The sequence below is a fragment of the Cupressus sempervirens genome, chromosome 4 (assembly GCF_028749045.1).
Source record: "Cupressus sempervirens isolate cs-2001-9-10 chromosome 4, ASM2874904v1, whole genome shotgun sequence".
NCBI classification, from domain to species: domain Eukaryota; kingdom Viridiplantae; phylum Streptophyta; class Pinopsida; order Cupressales; family Cupressaceae; genus Cupressus; species Cupressus sempervirens.
In genome coordinates, this window is record NC_143121.1 from 772031349 (window position 1) to 772052381 (window position 21033).

At 34.8% G+C, this 21033-nt stretch overlaps 1 protein-coding gene across 2 annotated transcripts in view; it reads right to left on the reverse strand.

Moving 5' to 3' along the window:
- The window catches only part of LOC149563657 (exocyst complex component SEC3A-like), a 324907-nt gene that overhangs the window by 57494 nt on the left and 246380 nt on the right, over positions 1-21033 (reverse strand). The gene's annotated exons all lie outside the window — the stretch shown is intronic.

Sequence of the window (21033 nt, forward strand, 5' to 3'; positions counted from 1 at the left end):
CAGAAAAATTATAGAAAATTGTTTAGAAGAGACAGCTTATGAGCAGGAGTTTGTGCTAAGCCAATAGATTATTAATCTAACCAAGACTAGAACAAATATTTTTGAATTTACAACAAGAATATTCAATGAACACAATAAGGATCCTACCTAATAATTCTGTGTCAAAAGGATGACTAGCAATGATCACACAATCAGTTAACTAAAAATTATTGTTTAAGTTGGCATGTTAATGCATTTATTTTTTGGATTTCATCAATTGTTTAAACACTTAAAATCCCATTTTTCTAATTTTTTAATTGAGTTGTGTTTTTTCCTGAATTATGTGAGAACCCTGGATTATGTGAGAACTCGACATTATAACTTACTTGACATGGGCACACTAGTTTTCTATGCACCCTAAGATACAATAATACACACATATGTGCAATATAAGGATATGTATACAATATTATTATTAATTTTGTAATATATATGTGTACCAATCATAGCATTGAACTTTCAAAGTACTCACCAAGTCACAGAGCAAGTTAGTAACTGCAAGTATGTAATCCTGAAACTTCAAGTTACTAAGTTTTCTAGAAGGTCCTACCAATGATAAACTTAGGAAGTCCTACCTGTCAAATTCCACTCGTCTGACAAACTCTAAAAATAAATTTGCATTAAACAAATTTAAGAGGCATACAAAGGACGTTTAAGTCTTAATTGATCTAAATAACTTTTTCACTCATGTCACTAGCTCACTCTGATTCCTCAATCTGACTAAAGAAATTAAATATTTGTGCATTTTGCTGTGTGGCTTTTTATTCTTTTTTAACCATGTTTGCTAATTGCTGAGCTTTCAAGTCGTTTAAATTAGTAATCAGCTTGCCATCACTCTCTGGATATATATATCAGTTCGAGTTGGGCTTGGGTCTAGATTTTAGATACAGAGGTATAATAACAAAAATTGCACTCTATAATTTCTATTATCATGTTTTGCACTCAGTTTATGTGTTCCCACTTGTTTACCTTTTCAGCCATTTTTAGGCCTCCGTTTCAACTTTTTCCAACCCTGTGTTTTCTGTTTCCACACCCAGCCTATCCCAGCTGAACCTGTTTTAAATTTTCTGTACGTACTTTGGTGGCCCCTTTCCCATGTATTCTAGAACCCCAACCCCTCTACTTCCCATTTAGTACTTACCCAACCTATTTAGCATTAAACTTTTGTATCAGACATTTGATGTGCTTTTCCCCCTCTTTTGACCAACTTTTCGTTATTTCTCATATCTCATGCCCTAGTTTTGCATGAACTGACCTCATTGGGCTAATTTCCTCCATCATCCTTCCCTATGAATTTGATACCCTCAAGTGAGATGCTAGGTACACCCACCACTCTAAAAACTTTTCTAGCATGCGTTTCCCCAAAAACTTAGCTGAGCCTCCCAAAAATCTAAAAAAATAAGCATTTCTTCCTTAATTTGATCAGTACACAATCAAGTTTCCTATTGTGTGCTTTCTTTTCGATGGACCTTTTGAGTCCTTCCTTTGGAGCTTTGTTTTGGAGTGGAACCCAAGTTTTGCATTTCTTGGCTATCCTTTATCTTCCTCCCTTTTATATGATGATGTTATTTCTTCCTTCTTACATCCTTAAAATTGAATTTATCCCTTGATTTTTGTGTACCCTTCCTTTACCACATCCAAAGCCTTCCTATTCATACTCATTCCCTTGTATCCATCTCCTTCCTTTTCCATTCCCATAACTCTAAGTTCCTGATTCGAGTTTGAGAATCAGATTTGTGGATTTGTGAAAAAAATCCCATTATTATTCATAGGAATTTGTGAGTGTGCATATACATGTGTGTGCGTGTGTGCACACGAGCATTATATACTCAATAAAAATAAGAGAAATATACATAATCATAAAACTAAATCATTTCATACTATAAATCTATGATATCTGGCCATTGGTCAATGCCAGATGTCAAAGATAAAAACTGTGATTCAAAAGAAAGCCATCACATCAAATTCATGAAAATAATTATAGACATATTTCAAAAACATTTGAAACATCATTCGATAATCATGAAAGTGTTCTCAATAATCAAATGGGTTATCTAAAAAATGTGGACCACTAGGGTCTTGAGTGGCTCCAAGTAATAGATCCCCATGATCATTGGAACCAAAACCAGTTCCACTAGCACTAGAGGAAGTTGTGCCATCCTCCTTGTCATCTACATCAGCAACATGGCTCTAGAAAGATCCTGAATCATCATATCCAAGTTAGTAGACTTGGGTGCCACATCCCAAACTTCTTTGCCCTCTTCTTGTATTTTGGATCCTTATTTGATAGGAGCCACAAGTTGTTGTGAACAAACACCAAGTCTTCTACATTTTTTAAGCCCAATCGGTTATGCTTCAGTAAGTGGATAGAGGTGTATGTACTCCAATTCCACTCAACGGCAGAAGAGCTAGCAACCTAGAGAAAAAATGAACAAAATCAACTATTAAAATCTATATTGCAAGTGGCCAGAAAAAGGCCGACTCAAGATCTGAACATGAACTTGAATCTATATTAGTATTAGGATCAACAACTTAGGTAATTGTATTGTCCCCTTTTTAGCATCTCAGTGGAGTTCTTAGCCTTGACATTCTCCAAGGCTAAGTGGAGAAATAAGGAGAAATTGATTAAATTAATTTCTTATAAAGTCATTAAATAAATTAAAATAAAAAGGTGACTTTATATTTAATTAATTTAATTATTGGAAGGGGGAAACTTCTAGTAATTTAATTTTCTAGAAGCACAAATAATTATTGTATTGCAAGAGAGAAGCTTCTAGCGAGTGCATTAATTATTGGAAGGGGGAAACTTCTAGTAATTTAATTTCCTAAAAGCACATTAATTATTGGAAAGGGAGAAACTTCTAGAGAATGCAATTATTAAATATTTTATTTCCTTCTAGAAGGGTGAAGGAAAAGTATAAATAGAGGTGAGAGCTTCATTGTTTATCATCCGATTATTGTGAATTGCATTTGATATTAAGTTGGGAGAAGAAACTAAGGTTTCCGATTTCAGTCAGCCATTGGAGAACCTCAACTCTTCAGTGTTGCAACCATTTGAGGTGGTGAAATATCCATTGAATTTGGTATTCAGGAGAGCTTCAATTCAGGAGTTTTATTTGTGCTTAAATTGGAGAACAGATTTTGGCTGCTACAGTACGCATGCATGATGCCATGCTGCAATAACTATGTTTGATTCATTTCCATTCTTGGGCATCACTATTATCAGCTTCCTCTTGTAACTATGAGTAGTTATCATTGTACTTCATAAGCATATGATTTTGCTGTGATAATTCGGAATCAAATTTTGGCAATACTGTAGTCATTATTGAATGTCAATTGTTTTGCATTTCATATCTAGTTTCCATGTATTTGCATTGAAAATACCAAAAGAATTGCACTTGTTTATTAGTTCCTTGTAAGGGGATATTACATTGGTCTCAGAGCTTGCTTGAAAGGTGTTGACAAAATGTCAAACAACTGAACTAGAGCAAATTTTGGTGTTTGAAGAAGTTATAACTTGTTGGGGTTATTACAGTAATCAATAAACAATTATTGGCCAATCCAATCAAATCTAAGTCTATTTAACCTGTCAAGCCAAATTTGTTTTCTTTGTATATTGAATGCCAAAGTCGAAAGTGCCTTTGACATATTGCAAAACTCACTTAGTTCTTGTCTTATAAGAAGACTTCAATTTTGCTAATAATCATGAAAGACAACTAACAACAAAGAAAAGATCTAGTTGGTTAGATGTTAGATATGTTAAACTTCCTATCATCTCTCTATAGAAGCGTTCAATAATGGAAGAATAATTATCTCTATTAGCTCATAGCTTCAGCCTAACCTCAATGAATGTAGAGAAGGATTGCACTACCATTTTAAAATTACCAAAAAAGATAATGGCATACAAGACCTAAACCATTAAAGTAACATGGTCATTTTGTCAATCACAAAAATGATAAAGTAGAAGACCTGAAAAAGAAATAATAAAAATCAAGAACAAATATGATTTCGCCCACTAAAGAATGGGAGGCCACAACCTATGCTAGCATGATTGTCAACATATACAACAAGGATAACAATGTCATCAACAACTCTTTTGACTTTAAGAATCAGATAAAACAGACTCCTTATGTAGAATTTTGCAATGCTAATCAATTTTTAAATACCAACATGGTCTATTTGATCCCACACAATGACTTAAATCACTGACAAACCAAATGATCACAAGTAAATAAATGAAAACCCTCAATCTACACCATGAAAACCTCCTCATCGAATCTCTATTGTAAGATCATAGGTATCCTCATATTCTATGCTCTTTTATTTTGAAAATACTTTTGCAATAAGAGAACGCTTGTACATATCCAAAGAGCCATCTACTATGAATTTGACCTTATATAGCCATATGCAACCATGGGTTGTTTCCTCAGAGACAATTCCACCAAAACCTATGTACAATTCTCTATCAAAGCACCATATTCAACATTTATGTTAGCTTCCTATAAAGCTACCAAACGCCTTTGAATACTATCATTATTTAGGCATCTAAAAAATCTAAGATAAAATAATGAACAAGCCTAGCAATTCAACCTTCAATTCTCCATCTTCCCTATGTGTGCACCTTGTTAGCAAACTCCAATTTCATGCAGAACTTATAAAGTGGATTGAAACCACTTAAGCTTTTCAAACAATTTAGGCAGCTACCTTATAAGTATTGTACAATAAATGCGCTCTCTCAATGTCCATAAGAAGATTAACTCATATGTCTTTACCTACATTGTGTTTAAAACGAATGTGGATTGATTTTATCCAGAATTCATCCAACTTTTGATCACTAGGTTTGAAAATTCAATAGGAGGCTCAAAGGTCAGCGGCAACGTACTAACAATAAAAGCCACCTATCATCCTAATCAACACTTATGTTTATAGTGGTGAATTTATCCCTTGGATCTTCCAGTCAAGAAGTTGTCATTACAAAGACTCACCTTCAATAACTTTGGTGGAAATTAGTTCTTCCAAGTATCAAACCCAAACTCCTTTCGAATTCTGGCATTCTTTCTAGACTATCCAAAGTGCAATCCAAATGTACCATTGTACACTGAGGAATGAGGTCCTCAAACACAATTTTAACAAGACTTGCATATGAAATTTGTCATAATCTTTATGGTTTGTTGCACATCAAATTTCAATGTCTAAAATGATGTAATCACCATTGCAAGGCCTTTAGACATAGCACATTTCAAAAAACAAATATGAACCTAGAGCTCTACTAAATTTGTAGACTTTTAGATGCATTGTATATTTCTATATATTTGTTAGCCGACTGGATGGTCCCGGCGGTGTTTCTGTAGCCGACGGAATGATTATCGTCGATGTTTTGTATTTTGTAGCTGACGGGTAAATGGTTTGTAGCGGACATAATGTTTGTGGCCGACGGACTCCTTCGGAAGGTTCGGCGAATAGTATTTATATCCCGTCTGGGATCATTGTAAATCATCGTCTATCATTGAATCTTATCTTATCAAGCATAATGTAATGTTCTGGCATATGTGAATAATATAAGTCTACTATTTGTTCCATTGTCTGTATGCGTTGATTTCTTTACCAGTACGGTAAACATTTGGCGCCGTTGCCGGGGATCGAACCTGGGTCACCCGCGTGACAGGCGAGAATACTCACCACTACTGTCCCGTGGGCAGCCTGTCCGCAAACGTCCGGCGAGCAGTTGTCCGCGGGAGGTCTTCCGCGGGCACATGTCCGGGAGGCAGTTGTCTGCGGGTGGTCTTCCGCGAACTGTGTCCCGCGGGCGCATGTCCGGCGGGCAGCTGTCCGCGGGAAGTATTCCACGTAGTCATTCCTTCTTTCCGCAGATGAGTCCGGAGTTTTCCCCACGGAGTAGCCGGGTTCCTGCGGATGTTTTTCATCTTTTCACAAAGGGTTTTTTCTCTATTTTTCGTAGATGCTTTTGACCGTCCGCGGACAAGATTGTTTTTGTACATTGGTCTTGCATTCTGTGGGAAGTTTTCCGTGGGCGTGTTTGGAGAAGGCCAGGGTTCCTGCAGGCGTTATGTTCTCTTCACCCTTCCGCGGGTGTCTTTCCTTCTATGGGCGTCTTTCCTTCCGCGGGCATCAGTTGTCCCTGCAAATCATTTCCGTCACAGTCTTTCCGCAGTGGTTTATTCCATGAACTTGCTTCAGAGGTGTCTTGATTTCGGTAGGGGAAGGTGGCAGGAAGCTTTCTATAAAAGAAAAAAAGAAAAAAAACGACGACAGATTCAAATTGTTCAGAATGAGTTGCAGATGATGCCAAAGGAAAGGGGACACATCAGTGGTTGTTAGAAAGAGTGTAGAATCGGTAGAAAATGACAGAAATGGTGTGCTCCGTGCATTTTTGTGTGGGTTGCGAAGTGCTAATTTGGTCTTGGCGGCGAGGGCGTCGCCCCAGGACCCTGTGAGGGCGTTGCCCCTTGGACCCCCAGTTGTTGCGGATATCAGTCGTGGGAGTCTGACTAGTTGAGAAGAGTTGAAGTTGCTACAGGCATGGACTGTCCGTGTACCAGAGGCACTGGGAGTAGGTGTTGGCCAAGAAGCTATCTTGGTGGATGCGTAGAGAGCTCGGGAGGAGCTGATCATCCAATTGGAGGCAGTGCAGCGACACTTGGCTCAGGGTACCGAGGAGTTGAAAACAGAGTAAGCAGCACCGGTGGCTATCAAGGTCAGCTTCATTAAGGAGGCAGTGTTGTGTTAGCAGAGGCTACAGGCACGAGACGAAGGTGACAGTGATGTGTCAAAAGCAGATTTATCTTGTTGTAATTAGTCCGTTAATGTATTTTGTTTATTAATTTGTCTCACATATTTTGTTAGTCGTCAGGAGACGACTTTTCTTTTTGGGGGGGATGGTGTCAACCGACTGGATGGTCCCGGCGGTGTTTCTGTAGCCGACAGAATGATTGTCGTCGGTGTTTTGTATTTTGTAGCCGACGGTTAAATGGTTTGTAGCGGACATAATGTTTGTGGCCGACGGACTCCTTCGGGAAGGTTCGGCGGATAGTATTTATATCCTGTCTGAGATCATTGTAAATCATCATCTATCATTGAATCTTATCTTATCAAGCATAATGTAATGTTCCGGCATATGCGAATAATATAAGTCTGCTATGTTTACCGTCCTGGTAAAGAAATCAACGCATACAGACAATAATAGCAGAATAGCAGAATTATACTCGCAATAGTAGATGAATGATTCTTTACAATGATCCCAGATGGGATATAAATACTACCGCCGAACCTTCCCGAAGGAGTCCGTCGGCCACAAATATTATATCCGCTACAAACTACTCACCGACGACGTCGGCTATAGAATACAAAAACATCGCCGGACCGTCGGCTACAGAATACAAAAACATCACCGGACCATCGGCTACAGAATACAAAATACCGCCGGACCGTCGGCTATAGAATACAAAACACCACCGGACAGTCGGCTACAGAATACAGAAACACCGCCGGACCGTCCAGTCGGCTAACATGCTATTTGTTCCATTGTCTGTATGCGTTGATTTCTTTACCAGTACGGTAAACAATATTCAAAATGCAAATATAGAAGAAAAATACCAACCTTAAATAATTTTCAGGCACATATAAGTTTAAATTTGCTTTTAAGACCCCTGCATAGCACACTAACCCCAAAATAGCTTTCAAAAATGTTAATACAAGCTTGACTTCTTATTGTCCTCATGGATTCATAGGCACATACTCTTTGTTTTACACATTGATGAGGCATCATGAAAAAAATTCATTATCTCTGAATTGTTCCTTATGTAGTCTTGTCTATGTGTTCTTTTGAAGGTTTTCCGTTGAGGTTATCCCCAATTGTTTGTATGGAAGCGTTTTCCTTCTCCCACTGCAAGCACTCAATTTTTAGTTAAATTTCTTGTCTTTGCTTTGTTTTTCTTTGTGTTGTAAATAGTTTTTGCTTTTGCTTTTGCCTTAGGTGAATAGCCCTTGGAATTCCGCTTGTTTCAAATTAACTTAGGTCAAAATCTAAGTTGTCTAGCTCAAGTTATAAGGGAAAAAGTGGGATTTTTTAAGTCAACTGCATATTTTTATTAAAAACCTCATAAAAGTGGGCTTTTTATTGGCAATTGCACGACATAAGATTATATTTGGTATTTAAAGTGGATTTTGGGGTCCATTTTAAAATTTCAGCTCATTTAGAGTTGATTTGACCATAGTTTTTTATGTTTTATGAAAATAGCCTTTTTCAAGACTATTTTTCATGTTACTTTATTAAAAACTAAAGTTAAATATTAGATATTTTTACATGAGACAACTTAAGTCACAAAGTGGGATTTTTATTACACATTGCATACATCAACATACAAATCATTATGTGAAAACCTACTAATAATAAAATATAAGTCCTAGCATTAATTTAAATGGACTTTTTCAATGCAATAACATGTTTTAATGTGTTAAGTGGGTTTTTAATATGCATTTGCATATTTAAAACTTATTAAATCAATGTAAGTGACAAAATCTAACCCATTTACATATGTTGTTGCATGTATAAGTTTGTTTTAATTATATTAATGCATTTAAATGGGGTTTTTCTAACCCATTGCATATACATCTTTTAAAATTACCACTTAATGGACTTTTAAAGTTAAAATACATGTTTTAATAACATGTAAATGCACCAGGTGGAGATTTTGGACCCAATTGCATGTGTATGCAATATTTAAAAACCCATTTCACTTAGCCTAGGCCAAAGTGGCGTTTTTTGACCCAATTACATGCATTTTAAAATGTGTTTTCATGTTTTCAAACCACACCAAGGCAAAGTGGCAATTTTTTGCCCAATTGCATGTATTTCAAAAACATGTAAATGGTCTCCAAAAGTGTGTTTTGCACTAAGTTGTTCACTAAAAGCTCATGGTGGCAATTTTCCAAGCAATTGCATGAGTTTTAAAATGTGTATTTTCTTTCCAAAAGTGTGTTTAAGTGGATTTTAAAACCTTATAAGGAAAAATGACAATTTTGGAGCACATTGCATGCATTATAATATATGCATTTGCATAAAGAAATCTCGTTTTCAACTTGCAGCCTACATTTGAAGGATTTTTTAGCACATTTTTCACATGCAAATGCAACCAACAAGTGCATTTTTACTTCATAAAATAAGGCTTTTTTATCGAACACCCAAAGTGGCGATTTTTTGCTCGAAAACACATTTTTTGGCTCCCAAAACTTCACTTTTATGGGCGTTTTTCTCCAAAAACAGATTTTTCAGCCTTCAAATGCTCATATCTTGAGAATTTCATGGTCATTCTTGATGATCTAAGCGTCATTTTTGCCTTAAATCACCCAAAGAACACATTGGGCTACTCAAAAATGGAGTTTGCTGAGTGTTAACTTCATTTCTCAACTCATCTAGGGCACGTTTTTGCTCAAAACGCCCTAGTTTTGAACAATTTGCAACAAAACAAAAGGTGATTAGATCAAGGTAAGTTTGAAAGCATTTCCTGTCCTTCCTAGTTTGCATTCAAGTCTTCTAAATCACTTGATATGCTTTGGATGCCATTTTCCAAATTCTTTGCATGTGGCATATTGCTTGGTCAAAACGATTGCTAGAATGATCTAATTTTTTGCTATAACTTCCTACACTTAGCAAGCTATGAATTTTGACTCATCTCTTGCAAGGATTGAGTTAAGATTCAAAGTCTATTTAACACTTCATCTTGCAATCTTTCTAAATCTAGGATATCTCTTTGATTGCATTTTCAGATTTTTCACAAGTCCTTAAAATGACTTCTTCTCTCACTTTTTGAGAAAAATGATTGATTCCTTATTATTTTTCTTAAGGTTTTTATTGTATATATTTGTTATGTTGTGTATACAAGTCTCATCATTTTCATTTTCAGATTTGCATCTGTTTTGTAAATGTCAAGTTGCTTCTTCTATTCTTGCGTCTTCTTCATCAAGTTGCATATGCAAGGTCCGATTTAGTTGCATATGCAGTCGGGGATAAAATCTCGTTCAAATATGGAAGCAAGCCCCTCTTTTCCTCTCATGAGAATGCAAGTGCAAGTCCCACCAATACGCATTCCATGAACCTCCATATGGCTGCCCTGTGGATGAAGAAGAATTTTCTCATATGCTTGTTGGATACGTAGTATGAATTACACCTGTTAAAGCATGTTATGTCTCTATTTCATTACAGTTCACTCTTGATTTGCACATCTTAAAGCTCGTTGTCCGCGTATGCAATCCACTCCAAAAAACCTATTTTTGGTTCTTTTAACTCATTATTGAGCCATTATGAGCTTAACCCATTTGCTCATTTGCTGTCTGCAATCATCCCAAACACTTTCCCTATTCATACTTTACCCAAATCCATGTTTATACACATCAAAAATGAGAAATGGACCCATCTATGCTTGAAGGAACATAAAATGGCTTTTTCTAGAAACTCGATAACGACAACAGACATAACCCCAAACATGCAAAGAAGAAAGAGGAACGCAAAGCAAGAGTGATCACATGATGAAGCCTACAAGGAGGTGAAAGAATGATTATAAGTATAAAGTGTTTTCAAGTTGGTCAATGAACACTCAACGAAATAATCAAGGATGCATATTGATACTCCAATTCAAGACACTTCCACCAAACATGAGCACAACAATCGTAGAATATTTGGCATCTTGTACCAGCATGAAGACCAATAAAGCTTGATGTAATAGAATTGTGTCTTGTAAGACACTTAGAATATTATTTGTAATTGACATATTGCATGCAATGGAAAAACAAGATGTAGTTGCATGTGATAGTATCACATGCAAGTTTGTAACATGTAATCAAGTTGCAATTGCATTAGGCATGCAACTTTGAATAAAGTCAAAGTAGTTAGTTAGAGATAAGTCATGGCAGTTGAGGTTGTTCGACTTTTTCATCCACCTTTCTCTCTCCTATTTTCCTATATAAAGGAGGAAGATGATTGTAAATAATCATCTTTTGGCAACGAAAGCAAAATCTGTCAGTTTATATCTGCACTCTAAGACTTTGTGCTTGGATGTAGATCTAAATTGCTATCAAAAAAAGAGGCAAATTGTTTTCAAACTTTGTGTTGATTCAAGGTGTAAAGTGACAATATTTTTTGTATATTGATAGTGAGTTTTTGAGCTTTGATCAAGAGGGATTTGAATTTAATCGTGAAGACTTTGAGCTGCCTACTGCATTCAAAGCCAATTTGAACTTTTGAAGACTTTGTGCTGCAGAAAGACAAATTGTAAAAGATAGTACTAGCTGATTACTTAGAGCTAAAGACTTTGGGCTTCAGTTGTAAGTGCTTTTATTAATTTTGAGAGTATCTAGTAAGAGACTTCGTGTCTTACTATTTATTTTGCTTGAATCTTTATTCGAGACAAATGCAGGAGACTTTGGGTTCCTATTTTGTTTTACAAAATATAAAAAGTAAATTGCTGCCCCTGGTGTTGTTCTTACATCAATTCTAAGGTCACTGGTATTATCATAGCAATAAAGCACTTTTTGTTAGGTTGGAAAACTATAGTTGTATGCAAATCATTCTTGAAAAAAAAGGAATTGACTAAGAGAACCATCCTTTTTGTAAATTCAATTAAGTTCCTATTTAAAGCACCTACGGTAAGAAGGGAACATCCCCTATTGTTGAGAGGAGAGAGAAATCTCATGAAACATTGCCTAAAGTCACAATTTTGTAAGTTGTAGTTAGTGACGAACAAAATTTTTAGCCAACACTACTTGAATTAGGATTGCCCCTATGTTCCACAAGGTTTCCAAGACAAGGGGATGCATTTTGGGGCGAATTGTTTTTAGACAACTTCTTGGGAAAGTAGGGGCCAACAAAGGGGAGCATCTTTTTAAGAAAAGAGAGAAAATAAAAGATAGGGAAAATTCAAACATTCATATGATTAAGTTAATAACATCAAAACAAGGATAAGGAAATCTTCAAATATTCATATCATGAAATTGCTAACATCATAACAACAATAAGGCATTCTTCAATTGTCGATATCATAACATGGATAGAACAATAATAATGATTAATGCAATCATCGCATTGACATATGCTGGAAAGGGTGTCATTGGTGTCAAGTGTATGAAGCAATTGGTTGTCATTGATGTCAAAGGCAATGTTTATTGACTCATCTAGACTCAGTGAGATGCACGCTAGGTAGCCTATATTAAGTCACAAGGACTGGGACTCAGACTAAGACGAGGTTAGTGAGTGACTTGTTGAGTCATGGTCAGTCGCAAGTCTCAATGTGACTCGTGAAGTACCAATAACGAAACTCAGCCAGCGACAATTTTCTTGTTTGGGGGAAAAATGAATGTTTTAACTTGTTTTGATTGTGTCGTACATCGTACCACTACATGAATGCCACCTTTCCATATGACAGTTGCAACTCCTTAAGATCTTGTGCTTTGTTCAACAAGTAAGAGATTAGGAAGGAAGAGATTAGAAATTGTATTTTTGGGTTTTATCAATAATATTTTTAGCATCTTAAAAATTCAAGAAAATGAAGCACATTATGGAGTTTTGTGGTTTTGAAGGCGTTAATTCATACCTGAAACACATTCAATATTTATTTATCATTGGTTCAAAACTTCAAACATATAATTGGTTCATTAGTAATCGTAGATATTACTTGACGTATACTTGTCACCTAGACGACATATTTTCTTTTCTTTTCTTTTTTTCGAGTGGGGGGGGGGGATGATGTAGTTGGCTGAAAGTGCCTATTAGTCGTGTTTGATAATATTGGTTATATGTTAATATAATAATTGTAGTCGGTGTATTAATTTGTGTTTGTACTTATGTGATCAATGTCTATTTAGGTATGTGATCAGCTTTTATTTAATGATATTATGGTGCCTTTAAGCTGTATTTAATAAGAGGTGCATGAAACAAGTTTTAAATCCTTAAATTCTCTAAATTTAAATGGTTCTTTTCACTTTGTCAGCTTCTGTTGAGTTTTTGCCAAGTCATGATTCGAGTCAGCCTTGTCAAGTTTGAGTGTTGAAACTTTGGTCAAAGGAGAATTTATTGAGAAAGGAAGATGGCCAAAGCCTAATTGATAAGCAAGGATACATAAGTATCTTTTTGCATGGACTTAAGTCTCCTGCTCTTGTTATTATAATTGGAGCAACTAATCGACCATATAGTCTTACCAAGCACTTACAAAATTTGGAAGGTGCGATTTAGAAGAATTCAAAGGATTGCTAATTATCACTTATAAAGAAAATCTAGCATGCTTTACTATGATTTAATTCAAGGGCTAGACAATTTCCATTAAATGGCATTATTTATAATGAGGAAGTAAGTATTAATGTAAAGAGGAAGAATTATGAAAGGAATCTTCAAAAGAAACTTAAACAAGAGAGAAGCAAACTGATCAAGTCTTGAGGCAGCCAATGTGACATATGGGCAATCCAATTAACTGTGAATAACAGAAACAGAGAGGAGAATATGACCTTGGAAGGTAACACAGAAGTAATCTTTTAGTGTGAGCAGCCCTTGGAAAGAGAAAGGTCATTTATGGTCTGTAGAAGTTTCTATTGAAGGTGAGAGTGTCATGTCCCCTAATTTGGGTAGACTCCATTGAAGGGGTATGGTGGCTCAATAGAAATTGGAGTGAAAATATATCACTAAATAGATAACCAATAAACAAGTCCAATGAATAAATACAAATATCGATTATATTTTATAAACATGTCAGTGATATGAATTGAATCTTGAAGATGATTCTCAATAAGAGGCTACGAAGTGATAGAGGGAATGATAATAAGGCCTATCAATTACAAGGAAGAATCAACCATAGATATGGAAAATGTGATCTGACAGAAGGGTAAGATAATGCACATTATGTTCACACTCAAGGATGAGATAAGGTCATCGTCCTTAACAATAGCATGTACATAAGGAATATAAATAAAAAGAATGACAACAGCATGAAGGAAACTCATTTCACTAATCTGCAAAGGTTATGGAGAAGTACTTTCGAAAAAAGAAAAAACAGCATTAAGGGTAAGAGGATGATAGTAGAATCAGTAAAAGAACACATTGTGCTAATCATATCCAAACTTTAGACTGCCAGAGAAATGTTTATGACATTAATGAACATGTATGATATTAACAACACTAGCAAAACACTTGCATTCAAACAAAGGTTGCACCAAATTATAATGACTAATAGAGAATCAATAATGTCATATTTTATGAAAATTTCTGAACTAAGAGACTGACTCTCAACTATTGGTCATATTGTTGGCAGTAAGAAATTATCAATGCTTTCCCTAAATGGACTGACTGACTCTTTGGAATTTGTCCGAGGCATTGGTGCAAGATCAAAATTTCTGAAGTTTGATTAATATAAGATAGATTGTTTACAAGAGGAATCAAGATGGATTACTAGAGGATTAACAAAGACCATAGTAATGAGGATACAGATGTACTAACAACTCAATCTTCAAAGAAGGAAAACAGGAAAAATAATTTTAAAAGAAAGAATGACAAGGCATCCACTAATGGTCATTCATAAGGAGAAGAGACGTATCAAAGATCTGATGTTATAACTATAACAAAATTGGTTGCAAATCAATGCAAACAACGCTCTAAAACCCAAGCTAGTACAGTTGAAGATTATAAAATTGATATAGAAAAGGATTAAGATGAATTCTTATTTTATTCAACACTTTCAAGTCATGTACCTACTGATCATAGCACCTAGATAATTGACAATGGTGCGTATCGACACATTGATTTAGAGGACCACTTAAAAGAGTTTAAGTAAATATTTCGACCAAGTGATTATTGGAGATGATTCCAATTATGCCCTTGAAGGAATTGGATTTGCCTCCTTAAAAGTAAATTATGACATCTCCCTATAATTAAATAATGTTCTATTTGTTCCAGGAATCAAGCGAATCTTGTCTCAGTATTAGCCTTGGAAACAAGGGATATCAAATTGCATTGACAAGTGGTCAAGTTATTATAGGGCCAAAGAATTCTAATATCAAAACAGCTAAGGTTATTGGAGTTCAGCATGGGCATCTCTATAGACTGTGCCTTGTTCCTACTCAAGCATTAATTCTTAATTCATTCAACTCAAGTGAAGTATTGAACACCATGGAAATATATGAAATGAGGTGCAGTGACCTATCATAGTTTAGTGACTATTGGTTTTACACCTGACATTACAAAAGAATAAATACATGTCCATAGAGCAGTGTATATTCCAAAAAAGAAAGAATTTAACCAATTATGATGGAAGGGAAAGTCATGTGATTAGATAGTACATAGGGGTCTATTTCTCGTCCACATTATGACTCTTAAGATAGGGAGTTGGTGGAGGGAGAGGCAGAGTAATTTTGGGCACATGACGAATATCCTCTAGGGAACCGCTTGTTACCTATTTCACGTGCCCTTTGCACCATAAATCTACCATCTCAAGATGATCATAATAAGGAGAGAGAAAGATTCCTATAACAAATAATTATGTTCATTAGATTAATGTTCTCATCCACATTATGATCTCTTAAGATAGGGAGTTGGTGGAGGGAGAAGCGGAGTAATTTCGGGCACATGATGGATATCCTTTAGGGAACCGCTTGTAGCTTGTTTCACGCACCCTTTGCACTGTAAATCTACCATCTCAAGATGATCGTAATAAGGAGAGAGAAAGATTCCTATGCCAAATAATTATGTTCATTAGATTAATGTTCTTGTCCACATTATGATCTCTTAAGATAGGGAGTTGGTGGAGGGAGAGGCGGAGTATATTCGGGCACATGACGGATATCCTCTAGGGAACCGCTTGTAGCCTATTTCACGTGCCCTCTGCACTATAAATCTACCATCTCAAGATGATCATAATAAGGAGAAAGAAAGTTGTCTATGTACTAAAGAAGAAATCTTCCAAATGAACTACATAAATTAAATTTAACACTCATCTTCTCATCCACACTATGATATCCTAAGGTAGGGTGTTGGTGGAGGGAGAAGCGGAATAAATTCGGGCACATGACAGATATCCTCCAGGGAATCACTTGTAGCCTATTTCATGCGCCCTCTGCACTGTAAATCTACCATCTTATGATGATCATAATGAGGAGAGAAAGATTCCTTCCAAAGGATTATGTAAAGGAGAAAGGGATCACCACAAAACTCATCTTTTCTTTGGAGCTATTATATGCTATTAATTATTTGTGTTCCAGGTCCATGATCAAAGGGCGTATTAGGGAAGTATATTTTATAAATCATTCCCTTTACTCTACTTCATTGTGAAAATCAAAAAAGAATGTATGATGTGTCTGCATCGTGTATGCTTTGAGCCTTCATGCATCATGTGTCTGCATCATGCATACTTCGTGTCTTCATGCATTAATGTGTCTTCTTCGTGTATGCTTCATGTTTGCAAGTACTCAGATGTTTACTTCATGCATTATGACATTAACTACATGCATACCTTATGTATTCTTTATTCCTAGTGTATAACTTGTATATTGAATTCATAATAAAGGTTTAGTGTCAACAATCATTGCTTGAAGACAAGCAATTTGAGGAAGGGCGGATTGTCATGTCCCCTAATTTGGGTAATATAAGTAAATTATTATGAATAAATAAATTATTTCTTAATGTTATAATATATTAAAAGAAATATTGATATATTATTAATGGTATAATATATTATTAAAGAATAAATGATAATATATTATTGATATAATAATAATACGTTACTAAGGTAATAAGGTAATATTAAAGGTCAAATCATTATTAATAAATCAAATAATAATAATACCTTCTAGAGTCAATATAAGACTAAATAAATAAATTATAATTATACTTATAATAATTATATTGATGAAGTTAAATAAATAATAATAATAACTTATTATCCAAATTAAAATTATTTATAATGAAAGATATATATAAAATTTAAATAGTTAAACCAATATTACCACTTATTTATTATAACATGAATTACATTTTAATTAAGGATAATGATAATATAATTATGATATATATTATAATATATACCATCAAAAGTGTGTTTCCCAAAGTACAACAAATATTAAATACGAGCATTTAAAATATTTAATGTAAGAATCTATTGTATAAAAGGATTAAAATATATACTAAGCATAATTATATTCAAATAACAATTAGATGACTAAAAGTCGCATCCATTCTATCATCCAAGTATATATAGGATAGGAGGGATTAAAAAAAAAGGGGGAAAAAAATAAGATATGTACAGTCCGGCTCTAAATCTAATATCCTAAACGGGACATTTATAGTATCACAATCTACAGGAGCAGATCCATCATTGCAGCAGATGATATAAGTTTGGAAATATGATTATTAAAAAGATGTTCTACGCTTCAATATAAGAAAGCAATCAGAAAGGAAATGAATCTTTTAGTTTTTTGACAACCATTATGTGATGGCAGATGTGCTTTAACATATCTCTGAGTTTCATACTGTTTACAGAATATTGCTGTTACTGGATATAATGGCACGACATATGGTGAAGACTCGCTTTGACATCGACAAAGAATATATTAATGTTAAAAGTGTGCAACAATATGTGATGTTCTTCCACTGACAGGTGACTATAAGTATAAACCGTGAGGATAATCTATATTATACAATCGTAAGATGAAAACGTTCAGAGGTGGGAAGAATCTTAATATAGTGAAGACAAGCAACGACTAAAGGAAACACTACAGTTTAATTAAATCATTAATAGTATCTAAACATATGATATACAATGATCAAAGATTAATACATGGCATGGAGATAGAAGGCATGTCAATGGAAGTCAACAGAACCAGTGATGAGTCATGATAGAGGATTTCAAATGAATATATACGTCAGCAGTGAGTAAATAGTGTAAAGATCTGCAGATTCTGATAACAGATCAGACTTCAAATCTAAAGACTAGATAGGCACAAGAATAACCCTCAGCAATAACACCTATATTATGTTTTAATATATCTTGGTACAAGTACGAACTGGAGTATTAAGAGTTGCAGATGAACTTGTGAGTGTATGCAGACTTGGAGATTAAACTGTTTTTTTTCTGTATATCCCCATACTGTTCACAGCCCGTATATATATCCATTCAGAGGGTATGTCCCTTAAGGGACATAACCCTCAGCATCTAATTAGTAATTACTTTGCTCTAAGTTGGCATCTATATAACAATTGTTAGTCCGTCCTAACTAATGGTTAGTTAAGATACAAAACTAAAATTATTATGCCCAGATCACTGGCACCCATAGGACTAATATAAGTAATTACACAATGCCATTTTCAATGGAATATATGACAAGAAGAGTAATACGTAGACCTGTGGATTATCCAGGTTATTTTCTTAACAAATAGGAAAGTAATGATAAAGGGGAATGGACAGATCTGTTTGTGGAGGAATCAATAAGAAATGATAGAGTTTGAAGTAGAGAAATGGCACTTAAAAACAATAGGGTCTTTATTGGTAAAAGCATACAAACCTGTGCTTACATCTAGATTTCCGCCAAACAATATGAATGTCGCTCCAATAAAAGAACCTTGATGCAAATATAAGAGGTTTTTGATACAATTGGATATCAGACAATCACAGCACTCTATTAAACTTCCTTATAAGCAACAACAGTGATTCAAAATGAACACAATGGTCAAGGCGTTGAAAGTGACATAACGTGCATATTTTATCTGCCAAATCTGAATGAACAAAGACTGTGACTGGCAGCGACCACTCTATTGACGAAACATTGGTTAAAAGGTTCATACTGTAAGCTGCGATTAAAGAAGGAAGAAACCGAATATGGAAGACAATGCATGTAAAAGGCTTGACAGAATAAAAGATTACAAGGCTTTTAACATTAATCATATTCGAAGACCAATAAATCCGCAGCATTAGAAGAAGTCAAATCTTAGTATTTATATTTTAGCAATCTTATGTTGTGAAATACAACAAAACCAATCAAGAAAAGAGAAAAGTCGGATAAAAACAATGGACCCCCAAATTGGGTTCATTAGAGAGAGAGACAAGAGGGAATTACCATTTGTGTAGCTAGAGATATCAAATATTCTACATGAAGATAGCATCAAAGAACCCAAATTTGAGAGAATATAAGAGAACTTCCCAACTTCAAGCAAAAGGATACGAAAAAATTGAAAGACAAGCATTCAGTTGTAGCAATCAAAAAGTTGAGTTGTCATTGATACAAGTGTATGAAGCAAAAGGTTGTCAATGTCCTTGATGTCTATTGATGAATTAAGGATCTCTACAAATGTAATGGCACTATGTGATTTTCAAGTGCAGATCTGAATGCATATATATGAGTAGAAGAGACATGTCTATATGTTAATCAATATTGGTTATTGAAGTTAATTTCAATTAGACATTATTAACAAGAACTATATGTGTGTGTGTCTAATTGATGATTTAATCAAATGCAATAATGTTTAACCGATAACCATAGGGAATCAACTCTAGATTAGTTCAGCCTGATTGAAGCTACAACATCAACACTCCCTCTTAGCTAGGGAGGATAAACACATGACAAAATATTCCCTCAATGTAATATATAATGTATTTGATCAGAAGATATTCAACATTTTCATATCATTTATGATATCTAGAATAATGGCCTCCTAAATGTCAAGTCATGTGACATTCAGCGAGTACTCCAAAAAAATGTTCAGAAGGTGTGTGCACGCATATCTTCAATGATACTCACCATAGGAACAGCCATGGTCTGTTTAAGGAACTTAATCCACCATGCAAGATATAATCTATCATGGTTTGTTTCAGCCATCATAAGATGTCTATCACAATAGAAGGCCATGGTCTGTTTAAGGAACTTAATCCACCATGCAAGTAATCTATCATGATTTGTTTCAGACATCATAAGATGTCCATCACAATAAAAGGCCATGGTTTGTTGGAGGAACTTAATCCACCATGCAAGTTATCATCTATCATGATTTGCTTAGACATCATAGGATGCCCATCATAATAGAAGATTGAGTTACTGAAAGATTGTCACCTTTCAATAACCTATACAGATAAAAGTAATAATCATTTGAAAGTTGTCACCTCCACATTATGTACATAGGGGGTTGACTCATTATATCATACAGTCACATATATGACACCAAAAGCTTATAGCTTCACTATGTATAATCGGTGGCATGCACGTTATTCTTCTTATTCAACTAAGTTTATACCTTCACTAGGTTCAGGTGGATCTCTATACTCAGATTAATATATATCTTGTCTTTGCCTATTATATATATAATATTTAATGACAATGTGATCTGCAGTTACTTGGTCAGTGGGCCCATTGCTTTACACTTTGCAAAGTTTAATACCTTATTTTATATTATTATTTCCCTATGCATGCTTTCACCAAATGCATTGAGCCCTTCCATGTTCGCTATGATAGAATATTGAATCTATTTAATAAGACCAATTTGGGGAGATTAATCCCTCTCACTCCCTTACTCAGTTGACGTCACTGTATCCGGTTATATATAATTAAAGCAGCCTATTAATCTTGAGCTTCTTGGACTGAGTCTTTTTCAAACAATATGTGAGCCAGGCATGTTCTCATTCATTATAATCAAGTTCTATGAAGGATATCTGTATCGTGCTTGATATGAATTATATCAGATCATGTATTATTGAAATGAATATATATCTCTACATTCGTGTAGAATGAATATATATCTCTTCCATCATTAGAGGGAAAGCATCACTGCATTTGATAAGAATGAATATAACTTTGCATTCATTAGGATGAATATATCTCTGCATTTAATAAGAATGAAAATATATTTACTTTCAAAAGAATGATCATATCCATGCATTTGCATCTAGCATTAAACATATATGGAAGGATCTATATAGGACCATTATTGATCCTATGAAATGATTTAACATCAGG